This window comes from Anopheles aquasalis, chromosome 3 (genome assembly GCF_943734665.1).
Source record: "Anopheles aquasalis chromosome 3, idAnoAquaMG_Q_19, whole genome shotgun sequence".
Lineage (NCBI taxonomy): Eukaryota > Metazoa > Arthropoda > Insecta > Diptera > Culicidae > Anopheles > Anopheles aquasalis.
Window position 1 is genome coordinate 65,098,549 of NC_064878.1, and position 12,500 is coordinate 65,111,048.

The 12,500-nt window shown below is 52.8% G+C and overlaps 1 protein-coding gene across 11 annotated transcripts in view; it reads left to right on the forward strand.

Annotated features, from left to right (window-relative positions):
• Positions 1-12,500, forward strand: part of LOC126577043 (protein vein) — a 67,700-nt gene that overhangs the window by 33,305 nt on the left and 21,895 nt on the right. For 2 of the 11 annotated variants that reach the window (XM_050238442.1, XM_050238441.1), the window contains exon 2: positions 3,929-4,160. The exons of 1 other annotated variant lie outside the window; for it this stretch is intronic. The gene's annotated coding sequence lies outside the window, so the exon portion shown is untranslated. Of the gene's footprint in view, positions 1-2,688; positions 2,977-3,065; positions 3,105-3,162; positions 3,354-3,549; positions 3,694-3,855; positions 4,161-12,500 lie in introns of those variants that run through there. 8 more of the 11 variants (XM_050238433.1, XM_050238435.1, XM_050238434.1 and 5 more) reach the window with 8 other exon arrangements.

Here is a 12,500-nt window from a genome sequence, read left to right on the forward strand (position 1 = left end):
TCCCGTTTTTCTTCTTCTTTCCTGCCTCACGCCTCACGCCGCGCTGCCTTTGAATCCGGTTTCGTAAATCCGAAAATCGGAAGCGAACGATCGGCAGCAGAAGTAGCGGAAGAAGGAGGAGGAGGAGGAGGAGTAGGTGAAGCGCCGGTTCCCACCGGAACCATTCCGGTTGCGCTCTTCATCTTCCTCTCTCGCACACTCGCAGACCACTCGGCAGATCGGAGGTCATACACGATAATGGTAATTATCTAATTTTCAAGTTCATACCCCGAAGCACCGTTCCCGTTCCTTCCGTGCGGCCTCTGTGCAAGAGAGTGAGGTGTGAGCGGAACTGGACCGCGAGCCGCCGGTGTGAAGATAATGGTTTTCCGCTTGTGGCAGGAGGCTGGCCGGCCAGAACGGAAGCGAGCCGTAGCCTTCACCACGCAAGTGTTCAGCTGCATCATTCTCGCGTTGGCCAGCACCAACTAGCAGCAGCTGTAGCATGTGAAGAGAGCAATAAAATAAAGAGCGCCACCGGATAATGACGGATGATGGTGTGCGCATGGTGGCCAGGCTAGAGATAGGGCTGCACGCACAAGCCGGCCGGTGTGCAGCCATGACCACCTTTGGCACCTTTTTGGCACCATAAACACCGCGTTTTGAAGTCGCGCGCGCGTCAATTGCACATCGCCATCACGGAAGGTCCCATTTTCCATTTTATGGCCCACTCGTCACACACAGCAGAAGGTTCCTAGCCACGGAACAAAGCACGGAACGCACTTCGGAGTCGTGTCCAGGTCCAGAACGTTTCTCGCTCGACTGGCACCGACTTTCCGGCGTTCCGCTCCGGCATACCGCGTGACCCAGAGAGTGTAGCTACGGAAGGGGTGGTGAGGGTTAGGGGGGGGGGGGGGGGTTGCCAGTGAGAGGGGGGTTATCTATTTCGGGGGTTTTACAATTAGCGGCCGGTGCGCCGTTCGAATCCAAAAATTGAATTTATTCGCGCACTCGTTTCCCTTTCGGTCGATGCCGCCATGCCGCGTACCGTGAGTAAGGGGGAAGGGGGTGAGGTAGGGGGTGATCGCGAGTCTTTTCGCGAGGCCAAAGTGTGTAATGTTTGCATCTCCCCCCAATCTACACGCTGTGCTCCTCATGGAAGCGTGCGCGTTGCGTGGAACACGGAAAAATTAAAAATGAAAAATCTCGGCGCGCGCTCCGCCCACCGCCCCCCCCCTCAAAGCACACAGACAGACACACACACGCTCGTCTGCGATTGCCCTCTCCTCCACCTTCCTTCTCGTTGAATCAGTGCATTTGGTTCAGCACCGGAGTTTACTCGCGCAATAACGTGCTAGAGAACCATGAGCATATCATCACCATCATCATCATCATCATCATCATCGTCGTGATCTCCACACGGAGCAGCATCGAAGCCGAGACGAGAAGATCAGCGCAATATGCTGTCTGTTTGCTCCATGTGTAGTAGACAGCAACAGCAACAGCAGCAGCAGGAGCTCATTATACGCGCTCCGAAAACGCCACCAAAAACCCATCCACGCTCTCTGCGCAGACGATTGTATGCATGCATGCGCGTGTATATGTGACTGAGAAGAAGGAAAATTGGGGGTGGATGGTAGAGGTAGAGGAGATGCTGATGCTGATGGAGGTTCTAGTACCGCTGGCTGGTTGGCTGGCTAGCTGGTTGGCTGGTTGGCTGGTTGCTGCTGCTGTTATGGCGGCCACACTGCCGTGCGGCGACGGTGACGAGGAGAACGCGTAAAGCATAAGGAAAATCTGTCTGAAATGTAAATATAGATCATGCGATGCAGGCGCGAAAAGCGAGAAAAATCAAGATGCGTCGTAAAGCATTTTTCTCTTATTCTTCCTTCTGCTGCTGCTGCTACTGCTGCCGTTGCTTCTGGTTGTGTTCTATTGCTTCTTCTTCCTGTTGCCTGGCTTTTCCGACTGCCCCTAGTACGACGGCCAGCCAGTAAGCTAGTCAGTAAACTGTTTCAATCGCGTGCAGTGAGGATCGAGCGATCAACCGATCGAACGCTGCGCTACACTAGAGGCAACGGCCGCCGAACCTTATTAACGCGTCGTCGCTTGTCTACCCGGTTGAAGTGGAAGAACTCGCGGATGATTTATGCTAAACAATCATAAACAACGCACAAAACACACTCCATCGTAGCACGAGAAGGCGTCTCTCCACTCGATCAATCGCGATTTTCTCGCTTTCTATCGCGAGCGTCGCGGAAAGTGCGTTTTCCTTTGGAGTCTCCGCGAACCCCCGGAGCTCAATCGGTGTTTTCGTCGCGTCCTCGTCGTCTCGCGAGTGGTGGCGACATCTTTTAACAGATAGGTGAGGCGAGAAAGAAGAGGGAGAAGGGGAGAAGGGGGGATTTTTGCACTTTCCGCGCGATGGCTGATGGTGGTCGCTCCAAACACACACCCCACAGCGCGTACCACCCACCCGGTGGACGCGATTTCCACGCGATTTCGCTGCGTTCTGGACGCAGCCGCAAGGTTCGGGTTGTCGTCGTCGTCTCCGTCGTCGTCGTCGTTCGAGTTCGCCGAGGGCACGCGCGTAACGACGATGGCCAGATCAGCAGCAGCAGCAGAAGAAGGAGCAGCAGCAGCATCACACACCAGACTACCAGAGCAGATGCGAAACCGAATGGCGGTCAGTACGCGGCGAACCGTCGGACGTGTCGAAACCACCTCGCCTCGCCCAAGGAGGCCCAACCCAGGGACAGCAGACCAAAACCATCGCCCCCCCTCGCTCCTTTTCACCCGGTGTGTCATTCCCTCACCCTCCCTCACTCACACATTTGAGAAAGTGCCGCGAGTGTAGTGTGATCGCGAGCTCTGCTGAGGTTGGCTATGGTTAGTGGTGCGTTTTGCGACCGAAAATACCCCCCAAAAAAAGAAAGAGAGACCGCGAGTGGTGCGAGTGCGTCGCGGATTGCGGATTTTGTGGCCACGGTTCGCTCGGTTGGTCGCTTGTTCAACTTCATTATTTCGTTAATCCCGCCACGGACGACGACGACTTTCGTCTTCATTTTTCCGCGTGGAACACCTTTTCGGGCACTTCTCGGACGTTTAAGAAGAGGAAAGGGCGGGTAGGTGGTGCTGTCAAGTTGCTGCTGGTGACATCCCGTCCCGGCTTTTCGACCTCCGATTCGGAGCTGCCGGGATCTTGGGAAAGTCGGAAAACTCGGTCGCGACTTTTGCGCGACCTCTCCCCCTCCTTGGTCGATCGTCGCCCGATCGTCGTCGTCGTCGTCGCTGTCGAGCGCGTGTTCGAGGCAGAAATAAAAATAAACGTCAGAACGCGCCCCGAACGCGGTGTGTAGACACTACTCACAATTGTACGTGTGCGTGTGTTGTGCAAGATGATCGTTAGGACGAGCGGCATGACAACGGTTGCGTGAAGTGCAGGACGAGAGTGTAGAGAAAGAGCATCGTGATCGGTGGGGCGAGGATCGTGTTCTGCCATGAGAGAGTGCCAGCCTGGCCCACCAACATCCTCACCATTAATGTGCCGTAGTCTGTGTCATAGTCTGGCCCCCTCCACCCCCCCCCTGTCACACTCTCGATTTTCACGGTTTTTCAACCATTTTCCTCGTGAGTTTGTGTTGGGGGGTTGCGCCCTTCCTTATGACTGCATAACTCCCGTGTGCTAACGGGGAGTCACAGTTTAGTTAAGAGGTGATCGTAATTCGATTGCTGTAACTTTCTCCCTCTCTCTCTCTTTCTGTCTCTCTGCATCCGGGCCCTGAAAACGGCATCAATCAATCAACAGATCAACCACTGGTTTTTGGTCCGTTTATTGATCGTATGCCCTTTTTTGAACCTCTCTCTCTCTGGTAGACTCAGACTCTCTCTCTCTCTCTCTCTCCCTGTCTCTCTCATCCAATTCACCCTTCTACAACCGTTCCAACAGTGGCTTCACCGTGCTGTGACAGTGTAAAGTGCCAAAAAGGGTGTAGCTATTGTCGTCGTGGCTGCCGCCAGCATAAAGCACCGATAGCATAAGGCGATCACCGACGTCCTGTTGTGTTGCCTTGCCGGGCCGGTTCTCCTCGATTTCCGTGGCGGTGTTTCTCAATCACTCCCAGCAGCAAAGGCTCCCCACCGGGTTGTTGTGCTACTACTGCGTGAAAATAACCATTAACGTAAGTCAATCAGCAGCTAATCAAAACCGAACACAACGCGAGAGATCGAGATCGTTCGAACCGATGCGCACCGTTCGATTGCACCGCTGCAGCCTGGTGCAGCTTGTTGTGGGTAGATAAGAGGGGGACGAAGGGAAGATTCTAAAAATAGACCACACCCTCGCCCAGATCGCACGCTAGACGGATAGACAGAGCTACGCACCACAGAGCTCCGCAGACCGTTTGTCGCGTGATGCATTTGCAGAATGCTCAAAGCGATGCAGTACACAAGCAAGCATAAGGAGGGGCAGGGGTGAGCTTGATGGGGAGGTCGATCGTTCAAATCAGCTGACCACGAAACCTAGACAGACCGTGGCCCGGGCTTGTAAAGCGGAAATTTCATTTTTGAACCGCGATCACTCATTCCCATCGATCCGAGAAGGACATCGGTTTGTTCCTTCCACTGCTACTACAGCCTGGACTATGCTGGCCTTGCCCTTCTGTACAAATTTCAGTTGAAGATTGGACAGGAGTTCCAAACCTATCCCAATCAGGATATGGGAACGAGTGAGGTGAAGAAAGATACCGCAACCAAGATGGAAGATCGCGGTCCAGGATGGAAGGTGCTGTCGGGACAGTTAGGGAGGAAACGATGGGGTAGGAGTAGCCTCGCTAGGGCTTCTGTTTTCTGTTTTTCACACTCGTTATTATGATTATCATCACCATTCATCATGCGCCACACACATACGCACACTGTCAGCCAGCCAGACAGACTGGCAGGCGTTTGTTTTCTTCTTTTCCCTTTTTTCCTGGGATTTTTCTTCCGTTCTTTTTTTTTTTTGTTGGTTGAAGAAGAAAATAAGGGGAGATGCGTCGAGTCCGTATCTTCATGTTCTGTCCTGCCACGGCACGGGAGGTGAACCATTTATTTTTGAGTGCTTCGAGAGCGAAGGACACACCGTACCAACGTGCGTGTTCCGTGTACCGTGCGGAAATGATTAACTGACCGAGGAAGGTGAGTGGTGAGGAAATTGACGACAACGTAAACCACACGGCCACGGTGCGTTGATTAAACCGAATTGAGGATGACTCGTTTCGCAAGGAGCTGCTGTTGCTGTTGCGCCTTGCCAAAAACAAGGATCCCGCCAACGGGATGACTCAACCGCCCCACGCAATAGATCCCACGCGTCGTTGGTCAACAGAACACACGAGCAGCACTAGTTACCGATCGTTTATGGCTGCACTACTAACCAGGTCTAATTATACCGGACCAAACAACCTTACCGAACGCCCACCGCCACATTCCGAAGCGCTCCATTCCTCGCCAAATTGTTTTGGAAATCACGGGGGCGGCCTGGCGGTCTGATGATCGGGAAAACATTGTAAATATTGGTTTTCCACTTGTCCAAACGGTTGTGATTGGTTCTGCCGAAAAAAAACACCGATGGCGTCACGGGCGGGGCCCCATTGTGGATCACCTTTTCGACGGGACGCGATGGTATGGCACCACGTGTGAGTCATTACGTACGTCGGTCCTCCGCTCAAGGTCCCGGCGGTCTGAGGAGCAACGTCACTGCACGACGCTGCACGTTTAAAATAGGTTATGCTGTGCGCGTACCGAGTGCGTTTCCTGGAAGTCATGATGCCGTGTGCTGCGCGTCATGGCGCGTCGTGTTTGCCAAATCGCACACCATAAATTGGTTTTGGCTGTGGCCAGAGGCTGCGACTGGCAAGGAGACGCATTGGATGCGAGCCTGTCGTCTGGGGCGCAATCTATTTTCAAACGCCATCCCATCACCGGCGGCTAAAATGGTTTTGGCATGGCGACGACGGAGGCGGCCATATGCATCACTCGTCCCTTTTTGGGGGGGGGGGGGGCTTTGATGGCGCGCGGAAGGGCTTTAAATATAGTTCGGCCAGCCAGCCAGCCAGCCAGTCAACCGTTTTTCCAGGACCATTGAACTATGGGGATTACGCGCAATGGGGATCATTACTCATCGCGTTTCTGCTGCGGGTTCATGAGGGCTTTTGGAGGAAAACCGACTAGGAACTGGTCAATTGAATGATGCATCGAATGTGGCGCCTGCAACTAGAACCATCACCCGGTGTCAATTCCTTTTTGCAGTGTTATGCTCCGCTCTGCTTCTCTTCGATCTTATCGTGATCGCGTAAAGTGGAAATAAAGTAAAAACAATGCTACCGCAAGTGTATGGTCGTTGGTTGGTATTTTAATTAAATTACAAATATCAATTCGACGATCGCACGGTGCTGCAACGAGGGTGCTCTTCGAAATGAAATGCATCATCTCGCATTGCCGCCAATTACGCCTTGAAGCATCAGTATGATCACCTGTTCTATTAGAAAAAGCACTCTTTTTTAACATTCGGGGCAATTTCAGGCTCACACTTCTTGACACTCTTCCATTAGGTCGAGATAAATTATCGAAAAAACATGCTACTGCCTTTGAATGCACCACGCAGAGCTTACTCGAAGGTGATTTGAAATGGATCGTAATCTACTACATTGAAAGTTTAATAATATTGCTAATAATCATCGAATTACAGAGGAACAGACTTGATATCAAATTGTAACTCGTGGCCACCAAAGCCGATCCACCTGCACGTGGATCTTCGACTTCCCAGAGATTGGTTGCATATTTGGTTGCTTTATGCAAAACAGCGGCACTGCCCCACAGGTAGCGCAAGGTTTCGAAGGGAACCTGCACTGCGCTGTCTTCTGCTGTGGCTACTGGAGTAGCTGTTTTAGCAGCAGCAGCAGCAACACCAACAGTCACCAGCTGTACCAACTGCATCATAATATGCCCATCGGAGCAGAGTCCCCGATGGCCCCAAAATCCCACCGCCACCGCCAGCGACGACGACGCCGCGATGCGCACGAATTGCTTTACGACCTCCGCCGCAGTCGCCATCGTCTGCTTCCAGCACGGCCAATGGGGTGGGGGGAGGGGCAACGCGCGAACCTCGCGAATGCAAGTTTCCTTTTTAAGATAATCAGTTTAGTGAGTGAAATTGTGTCTATAAAAAGTCCCACATACACATACGGAGGCACACATACACACCAGCAGCAACTACTCGGTGCGTGTGTGCGTGTCCAGCGTCTTAATTGTTTATGCAACTTGCGAAATGCTTGTTTTCCCCCACCTCCCTCGGGTGTGGGGGTCTCCTCCTCCTCCTCCTCCTCCTCCTCCTCCTCATCCTCCTCCTCCTCCTCCTCCTCCTCCTCCTCCTCCTCCTCCTCCTGCGTCTCTTGGCGGTGTGGCTGAGCTGCTCTGAGCTGTCGACGCGTGTGCATCGCGGCTCGTTCGCGATCCCACGATCGTAGCAACGTACCACCGACGGCCCCGGACCTCAAACGTGCCTTGTGCTATGCTCGCCCTCTGTTTGTGGCCCACGGTGCGGTGTCTTCGGTGGCCGAATGGCGTCGATGCTGTGGTCTGCTGTGGCCGGCATGCGCGAGATTTCCCGAGTTCCCGGTTCCCACTTAAGGCGTCGTGGCTGCCAGATCGCCCTTTTTTGTGCATCTCCTCCACCGACCGGGTACAAAGGTTTTTGGTGAACATCCACCGACCGACGGCCATGGGTGCCAAAGGGTCGCGGGAAAATGGTCCAACATTTGAGCCGAACTCCTATAACTCCGGAACCAGGCAGACTGGGCAGACTGCGTAAAAGGAAATTCGTTTCGCTTCTCTCCTAGGATGCTTCGATGTTCGGTTCACAATCATAACGCGCACCGACGCAGATCATCCAGAGATCGCAGTAAGCTACTTACCGGGCGGCTGCTGCTGCTGCTGCTGCTGCTGCGATGCACTAATTGGCCATACTGGCGCTTCTGCCGGTTTTTTTTTTGACAGCGTGACAAAACAATGCACTATTCACGAGTCAACGCGGGAACACGATTTGGTGGGTGAGGGCCCGCGCTGGTGATTCCCACGGCCACGCGGTTTGGTGCGGTATTAATTTAGAAGCCACAACCCGGCTCCAGGGGATTTTGCGCGAAAATAACTTCACAGATAGAGTGAGAGAGAGAGAGCATAATGAAGGAAATGATCTTACAAACGCTGGGGCATGCTTTTCTCGCTTAATACACTTTCCGGAAGCAAAACTCCAAATGTTAACGTCCCTTGCTTGTCTTGACCTGGCCAGTTCACCGCCAACGGGATGCACCAAAAAACGAAAAACGGTCCTCAAATGAACATTTTGATTTGCTACGGGACGGGTCGTGGCAGCTGGAAAAGTTGGTCGTGCCGGCCCCTGGCGCCTGCCGTCGCGGAAGCGTCATGTCATGCACTATTAGAACATGCACCGTACGCACACAGGATGCGTACAATTTGTTGATACAAACAACGCTCGCATTCGCTCCGGTCCCATCCCATGTCCCGGATCAGTGGGCTCGTCCTTTTTTTTTTACGGTTCCTTCCATCTCCTCTGTGGACGACGACTGTCTCTGGGTGTTGCCCATGTGTTTACGCCAGCTTTCCCGACTCGAGCCCGTTACGCACATGCGCACGCAGGACACGGATCGGAAGATCGCGGTAGTAGGAACGTAGGAAAAACCGGTAGAGTGGCAGCGCAACACAGCCATATGCTGGCGTGGACTGAGGGTATAAGGATGGATGAAGGATGGATGAGAACCAGCCACAACAATGGTACACTGGCGTGCTACTGTGCGTTCGTTCCCCGTCCCGAAATGCAGTTTACGTCTGCTGTCTTCTCGCATTCGTCGTCGTAGTCGTCGTCGTCGGTGGTGGCGATCACGATGAAAGATAAAAACCATCACAAAACCATCATCACAAGTCAGGGTTCAGTGGTTTTTCCTCGTTTTTTTTCGGGGGGTCCCCTTGTGCACTCTCTCCGCGACGATCGACACTCCAGCTCCGCGTGTTGCCTATTTGCCTAGCCCATTGCCGGCTTACAATAGTCATTCCCGCGTGAGTTTCGAAGAAGTTGCTGGACGCGAAGCGCCTGGAATAAGTGTCAGACCCCCTCGCGATGGAAAATCCGAAATGCGCGTCGCTATAGCGCATCTATGAGCTTCGGAAGTGGCGCGACCTCGCGAGTCTCAAGAGGGTGTGCTCGGGAGTGCAAGATGATGTTGTTGCTTTTTTTTCTTTCTTTCTTTTTCAGTTCAGTACAAACTCCTCATTCCGGTGGCCTAATTTGCCCGCTCCTGGGTCTCTCTTTCTCTCTCTCTCGGGCCTATTTCACTAATCGTGCACCATTAGGGGACTGGGACGCTTATTTGTCCCATTCGTCAAACGTGGAAACGTTCGCGCGTAATGACTTATTGCTTCTGCTGGTGTTTGGAAGGGGAGGCGTCGTGTCGTACATTTTCACATCATAAATAAGTCCCGCGGGCAACGAGTTTCCACGACTGCACTGCGTACATGCACATGACGAACATGCTGCTTCAAACGGCGATCGTTAGATGAATCCTTTTAAGAGAAAGAAATGAAATATCTCTTTTTTTTTGTTAGTGGTAGTGTTCTGCACGGAGTGTCACCTTTGCATTTCATGAATTGAAATCTCTTGAAAATATTGCGATCCTTGCGCGATAATCTCATCCAGTAGTGTCTGTGTTTGTCCTGTCAATCGTCAAATCGTCATCAACGCTTTTTGGCGACAATATATGTGACAGTCTGGTTTTTGGTCGGCCGGGTGGTGGTACTACGCGTATGTATGATGATATAACATCATCATCATCGTCACATGCGCACGCACGCACACACTATTGTTGCTAGCACACCACGCCTTTTTGATCGTGTTCTAGTGCCGTTGTCGTCGTCGCCATCGCCATCGCTCTCTGGTGACTCTCTGGTTGTGCCATGAGCGTGACCTTTGAGAGATCTAATTTTAGAGGGCAAACACCCCGCGCTCACGGGGAACATTATCGCGTGTGCGAAAACTGTACGCCTGGTGGGGGGGGGGGGGGGGGGGGCGAGGTGGTAGTACAGAAAGAACGCGAAAGAGCCTCACTCCCATCGCCATGAGACGCACGCACAATTTAGTGTCATCATCATCACCATCATCCGCCTCTGCGTGATGGTATTTTCCGTTACCCACTGGGTGTGTCTCGTGTTTTGTTGCGAATTTGTCATTATTTGGCACCAGTACACCACACCGCCCCACACCATACCATGTCTAGAACTGGCGATTGCGATGTTTCGCCAGTTCGGAGGCCTTTTGGATCGCCAACCACCGCTACCGGTCGCTCGTCGCTGGTGTTGGATTGTTGTTGCAAGGGGAAAGGAAAACAAATATCACGCCATAAATTAGGCCCAGTCCCGGGTTTGATTCCTTGGTCTCTCACCCTCTGCATCGACATCAACGACATCATCATCATCATCGTCGAATGATACCCGCGATGAACGATGATGTTATAAAACAAAACCCCATTTTCCACCGTCTCGTTCGACGCTGATGATGTGATGCACCCGGCGGGTGGGGTGGTCACATCAAAAATCCTGTACCACAGAAGGGAGTGGGGGACCTTTTTGGCGGATGGTGTTAAGGCGGATGAGTTAATTAAATTAATTTGTTGCACAGACGAACGATGACCATACCTCGGACCTCGGTTTGTGGCCCCGAATCCCGTCGGGGTGTGCGAATATGAATGAGGTTATATGGGCATTGGCGTTGGAAGATGGATACGGCAGACGGACGGGGAAGTTGATGGCCGTGGCGAATCATCACCATTCCTTCTCGACCGTTTTACGACACTCAACTGTCAAGGGAGCTTGCTGCAGCTTACTTTGATCATTTGGCACCAGAACTAAACATAGCGCCCCTCGTCTGCACACGAGACATACGGTCTCGATTAAAGCTGATGGTGATGAGAGAGCCAAAGAGAGAGAGAGAGAGAGAGAGAGAGAGCGATAGTTAGAGTTATCAAACTGAATCTATCTAATGCTACAAATGGCTCCAATCCTTCTATAAACATTTCCCAGTTCGCATAGGAAAAAAAATCTGTTAGTTAAGAACTGGCGGCCAGTAATCCGAGCTAGCGCGAGTAATCCGAACACTATGCAAATGCATCGAAAGTAAGTCTGATCCGACTTTCGCAGATAACCGAAAACTAGGCCAAATCAACAACAACCACCACCACCACCATCACCACGTGCCGTGTGATACGTGCGCGTGAACGTCAAGGATCCTTGAACGGTTCACAACGGGGCCACACTCGTCACACCGATGTGAATTCGTCTCGGACGAACCAATGATGATGGTCCCAAGAGGACCGAAGTCTTCTCCTTCCCAAAATTCGAACGAGGTTAACCGAGACTATAAACCCAATTCATCACCAACACACCGAGTGTCGGTGGCGCATCGACCGTGGTAAACGTGTCGCGAAAAACGGCCCCCCACCTCACCGGCGGGAAAAAGCGGTTTTTCGGCAAAAAGCGGCTTGACGGATCGGATGCGGCGGCGCAAAAACAAAAACCAACACCGCACAGAGCGTCAGCCAGCCAGCGGAACAGAGAGGCCATCGCACCGAGCCAGCCAGCCAGCCAGCCAGTCTGACGGTTCGTGGCCGGTCCGATGATCGAGGAGGAGCTCGTTGCGATCCTCGTCGGCGTGAAAATCGTGAGACATTCAGTCGACACCTCGCGCTGATCGTGGTGTTCGTTTTCGCTCTTCGCTCACGGCGGCGTCGACTGCGTGTGGGCTGCGTGTGTATGTCTTTGAACTTCGTCATCGTCTCGAGCTCGACGGTGATGACTCACCACTCACCGTTTTCGGGGTGGAACGACACCATTACCAACCTCCATCCGGTGCATCCTGCGCGAAAAGATCCCCCCCCCCCCCCCCTTCACCGGAAAGATCAACGCCCTTTACATCGTCACGAACGTTCTCACGATCACTCTCTCTCTCTCTCTCTCTCTCTCTCTCTCTCTCTCTCTCTCTCTCTCTCTCTCTCCATCGAGTAAGGCAATTAGAATGCACCGCGGACGGTAGTGCGATGCGCAGATGATCTTAGATCGAGAAAAGCAATGAAAAAGGAAGGATCAAGGATCCAAAGCACGTCGCTGTCGTTTTCGTCGTCGCATTGCGTTGCGATCGTGTGCCACGTGCCGCATTCGCCGGGGAATTCCGAATCCCTCCGGCCTCCCTATCGATCATTACCGAAACAGAAGATCCAGTAACCGATTAGCATCGATAGCCCCAATCTGTGATGTCGATCGGTGCAAAACTTCGTCCGCGATCGGGGAAAATCCCATCCGAAAACAATTGCAATTTTAATTTTCCGAGCGACGACATCCGCATCGCTGACCCTTGCTCAACTGGTTGCTACTGCCAGTGGATCCGGACGGTCCGGACGTCACGGACCCGTTTGGGATTCCCG